Source organism: Euprymna scolopes, chromosome 3, assembly GCF_053919585.1.
Source record: "Euprymna scolopes isolate OS-2025 chromosome 3, ASM5391958v1, whole genome shotgun sequence".
Lineage (NCBI taxonomy): Eukaryota > Metazoa > Mollusca > Cephalopoda > Sepiida > Sepiolidae > Euprymna > Euprymna scolopes.
This window is the reverse complement of record NC_136484.1, coordinates 28210246-28216098: the sequence shown is the minus strand read 5'-3', so window position 1 is coordinate 28216098 and position 5853 is coordinate 28210246.

Sequence of the window (5853 nt, the reverse complement as noted above, 5' to 3'; positions counted from 1 at the left end):
TATTATCAATTCTATAGTACCATCCATCTCAAAAAGAAAGAATATCAAGCCTACAAGCCGATAAAAAAACATTTAGCCAAGCAGCAATCTTTTACAATAATGCCTTACACAAGTCAGGATATACGGATAAATTACGCATAACATGACCCCAAAGAAAAGCAATAACCCCATCCGTAACTCCTCGAACAAGCATAATCCTAATCCAGAGCACACAAAGTCTAAGACTAAACTCAATAGCAAACAAAATAAAAAGAATAGCAATAAATTAAGGCGAAAAAATCCATATGGTTCAACCCGCCATACAACTCCAACGTAAAAACTAATATACCAAAAGGAATTTTTAAAAATAATTGAACAATGTTTTCAACAAACCCATAGATACAGCACTATATTAAATAAAAATTCAATAAAAATCTTTTACTCCACTATGCCTAACATAGCACAAACGATAATAGCATCAAACAACTCTAAAATAAGAAAATCCCAGGTCCACCCCCCGCAGATTCCACCCACACAAAATTGTAATTGCCGAAACAATTAGGAAACGATTGCATCCACAAGGACGTAATCTATTTATGTACAGTCACTGAACTCCCAAGCACAACAACAGGTGCAATGGGTAGAACACCAAAAAATCGTACTCAAAACACATTAACTACTGAACCAACAGCATTAGAGAGCTCCACTGACGCCAGCTATGCCACCCCCATAAATAAGACACACAACACCCAAGTCACTCAGGAACCCCATCAGGAACCTAATCATCCCGTCCCCCTCTACAAGTTTATCCCACACTCATAGTAGAAACTCCGACAGCTTAAACACCATTAATGCAAATGCAAAATCCCACACGTATATCGGCGCAACGGCAAATCTAATTAAACTGAGAATTTCCAACCATATAAGCGCCTTTAATAATGAAAATCCAAATAGCAATAGAGGCACCTCCCTAACAACTCTAATTAAAGACCTCCAATATAGGAATATTCCATACTCGCTAAAATGGGATTTATTGAAAAAACCCAATTCATACACCCCTAAATCCAAATTCTGTAACCTTTGCACTTCAGAAGCAGTTGCAATAATAACATATCCTAAAGCCACAATAAACACCAAAAATGAAGTTATTTCGTTATGCAAGCACAGGAAAAAAATTCAAGTATAGCCAGCTCAAAGCCACTTAAGTCACCATACCTGAACTAGTTTTGGCATGTTGCCTCTATATGTATAAGCATGGATTCACGCTTGTATGAATGTATATGTATGCACGCATGAGAGGGTTGATGTTGTATGCGCTGTAGCAATGTTAATATTTACGTATGTCTATATGTGTTCTTATACATGTGCATGTTTAAGCAAGTACATGTCTATATATGTATGGCTGTACATCTGTATATATATGTGTGTGTATATGTATATATAAGTGTATATGTGTGCGTGTATATATATATATATATGTGTGTGTGTGCATGTTCTTGTCTCCATTAACTTCATTTCCTTATATATGTGGATGTATATATATGTGTGAGCTTGTAGCCGTCCGTTTTGTGTTGAATCTATATACATAGGATTATGAGCTGGAGTGTATATATGTATGTATGCACGTGTGTGTGTGTGCGTATATAAGCGTATATATATATATGTGTGTGTGTGTGTGCTTATGTTTATGTGAGCATGGACATTTAACAGAGTTACACACCTGAGCCGTATATTGGTACACGCTAACTAACTATATCTCCCTAGACCATATAAAAATGTTGTTGGCAATGGGGGAATACACCCCTCGCTAAAATAGAATCGCTAGATAAATCCGATCATTTGTTGATGTATATATATATCTTTAAAAAGGTAGGTGTTCGCTCTCTGTATTTGTATGTTACATGTATCAGTGTGCGCACCTTTATCTCTTTCTAGACATAACACTTATGTAGCTGTATATTTGCTGTATGTATACGATGGTATGCTAAAAGGAGTATGAATTGCATGCTTGCACTTGATTATATCCATGTTCGGCCGTGCTTATGAGCGCAGTTGTACATTCGAGTACGCGCGGATACATAATCGCCCGGCTGTATAAGTAGTTCCCTTCTCTAATATGCGTGTTTGCGTTATGATATGTATATATGTAATTGAGTGCACATGTGCATTAGTATAACGATGCGTATGTATATAAGTCTGTATTTATCTAAGCATGGTATGGACCAGTGTTTGTACGCAAGTGTATACTATCTATATGTATATGTCTATATATGTATATGTACGTATGTATGTGTGTCTGTGGGTATATATGTGCTTATATTTACACTTATGTTTAGGTTTGACAGGTGGATATACAAGTAATCATTATATAAATTGTTAAAATTAACAACGCCTGGGCGACCACATACCCAGCCCCACATTGAAATCAACTCTTCCCTTTATGAAAATATAAAAAATATATAATTAACCACAGTATATAAAACACTCACTCAAACATCAATTCCAACTCAACGAACAACAAAACAAACTCATCTATAGATCGCCTCCAAACAGAAATATATGTATTTTAAATAAAATTTAAACAAACATAATTAAACTAGATCAAACTAAGACAACAAACGTATTTAACCGACTTACCTCAACTAACCAAGTCACCTTTAAAATATACACTCAAAATTAAAAGAACCCAACCTTAAACTCAATTAAGTAACCCTCCAAACATTTCATATTTTCACACCATGACTCATCTATCTCCACCTCATCAGCTCACCCATTTCCACAGCAAAAACATCACAACCCACGCACACTCCTCATTGAAAATCACAAGAATATCCATTTCCCTCTTGAACTTAAAATCAAACGGTCAACCCTTTTAAAGAATACTAAAACACAATTCCTCCCCCCGCCGAAAAAAATGTCATTAAGAACCTGTATGCTCGCCCAACTTTAACCCTTACCCTCTCTCTCATCTAAAAGGCTTTCCTCACTCACTATAAACAAGAAAACGAACTACAGAGAATCACACCTCAAGCAAGCCGTTCCAACGCACCGTTCTAAATATCATCTCCAGGATTATTTTGCCATCTTTGCTATTTTGATAACTACACTATTGATTCCGAGGTCCATTGTACATTTAACTCAATGCTCAATTTCTCTTACTCACGGGGATAATTACAATGGAATGGTATATCCACACAATTTCGGATATACTTTGTCAACACCGAGAAAGCATTTGGACTACAGCAACCAACACACAATCAACGCAACGAATAAGGCTGCCCGGTATACTTTTCGAAATATCAATAAGGAGCAGTACGCTTTCGCTATATGGGAATATCACTTTCTCCCATGGGCCTATTTTCTGCCCACCTGGATTTATAACCCCGAACGACATTGGACTCCTTCCGATAATGGATTACCCAGGTTGTATCAACTTCTCTTTTCGTATAATTTTCTCCATATAATCATCAACAACCACTCAAAAAACTATTTTCAATAATTGTGCTGAAAAGCAAAATAGCGTCCATTCGCAGCTGAACATTTTGCTAACTGCATTTCATTTCCTCTGATGATGTGAGCCATTGTTGAAAATCCATGGATTAAGGAAATTAAAATAATCCCTTCTATATATTCCTTTTGTCAAGCAATACATTCTTTAATCGAATATATGTCTCTATATGTTGTTTTTTCAGAATTTAAAATTTAACCACGAAACATTATATATATATATATATTATATAAATGAAAAATTAAAAAACCTTTAAGTGTCACAAGTAATCATAAAATCATTTTTATTTATTCATTTATTTTTTTTTGCCAATATTTCGCTAAAAATAGCCTCGTCAGGGTGGGTAGTCCGGTTGAGTTTTTTTCCTTTCTTCATTTTGATGTTATGGTGAAGATTATCTCTCGGAATAGAAGGGATTAGAAAATTTGTCTTGCTCGGTAGAACCACGTGTGTTACGCTTCGGTTATCGAGCGGAAGTTTAAATGAGAAGATGGTAACATACTTTTTGAAAACACTTATTTTTTTCATATAAAATTTGAATGAAAAATGTTTAAAAACCTTCAAGTGTCGGATGTAACGATAAAATCATTTTTATTTATTTTTTTGCCAATATTTCGCTAAAAATAAATAAAAAGAAAACGGAAAGAAACTGAGACATGTGCATACGATTATGTTTTTCTAAACAGTTCCCTTCTTGTAATTAAAAAAAAAACATCGCAGCTGAGATCGAAACTAAAATCTAAAGACAGTGAGTCAAGTATGATGACCATTAAGCCCGCTTCACACGATCTTAATATTTTTTCAAACCTAATTATTCTTAACATAAAGCTGTCATGTTTCACAGCCGCGCATGCGCAGTCGTCAAACAGTTGTCAAACAAATAAAAGCCCGATGACTCGCAAAGACCTATTTTTCGATTCTTACCCCTTAAAAACCATTTATTCCGGATGAACACCAATTAAAATTTTTCCACATATCTAAATACCTTCTATACCAAATTTCAAGCCTGTAGATCAAAAATTCGTTGAGTATATAGGTTGAGAACTGTCCTCACACATACGCATTCTCACCTTTATAGATATACTAGATTACACGTGACCCGTTGAGTCAGTATATGGAATAGCTAGTATACAAAATTAACGTTCTTTATTAAAACGTGCAAAAATAGAATGTACGCGTGCGCGAAAAAAAAAACGTGGCGACCAATGGAAACAATGCGCACTTTTGCGCGCGCTAAACAAAAATTGAATGCTCACGCACACGAAAAATAAAAGAAAAAGAAAAACATGACAACCAGCAAAAAAAAAAAAAAAAAAATACGGAATACATTGGATAATTCAAGTTTTACGATATTTTCTAAGTAAATTGTTAGGTGAAAGTAAAGAATATTACAAAACGCTCAACCGTCCTCATGCTAAATAATAGGTTTCTAAATAACGTTATTTAAGCGCGGGTCGTTAAATGCAAACGTACCCATTTTTTTAAGTAATTACACGAGAATTTATGTAAACAAACGGGAGAGCCTGAAAATTCCTTTATATAAGAGGGGGTTATCCGTTAAATTGAAAAAAAAAGAAAGAAAAAATACAGTATCTATTGTACACGTGCACCCTAGTTTTTTTGTGTGTGTGCTAACAGCCTTATAACTATCGGGAAATAATAATTGAGTGATATTTAACAGTGACACCGTATAAATTATTTAAAAAAAACAAACAAACTTATTTATATCTTAAAATAAAAAATAAAAAAGGTTTATATTGTTTAAAATTATGAAAAGTTCTGTATATATTGTTTAAAATACATGAAAAGTGTTTATTATTTAAAAAAGTTTTGTTTATATTGTTTACCTTTGAGAAAGAATTTTTGCTTATGGCTTTGTTTTCATTTCACATATATGCATCGTAAAGCGGAAGCAGAAACTCGGGTTCAACCCCCATGCAAGATGATTGGAGTTTTATAATATAATGGACAGATAAATTACCGTCTCGATTCGGCAAGCAAATTTTCTTGTTTACCGTGATAGAGTTCTTTTATCGGCCAACTCAAAGGCTGTAGATTTTCGCGATTATCTTCTGGATTTGATTTGTTTTTCTTTTGTTACGTTGTTATAGAAATTTTGTGTTTTAATATTGTTTTGCAGAGAGACGAAAAACGGGGTTGTGTTTAATAGAGTCTGTTCCTTATTGTATTTATTAATTTATTCTATATATAATATCAAGAAAATAAGAAAACGATAATATAAAAATATATACTAATGCATATAGATTTATTCGTTTATTCAATAAGAATGATACATCAATTAGGAGTGTATAATAAGTAAGAACTCCTTATACCATGGTATTTCGAAGCCTAATGCTTCTCATCAG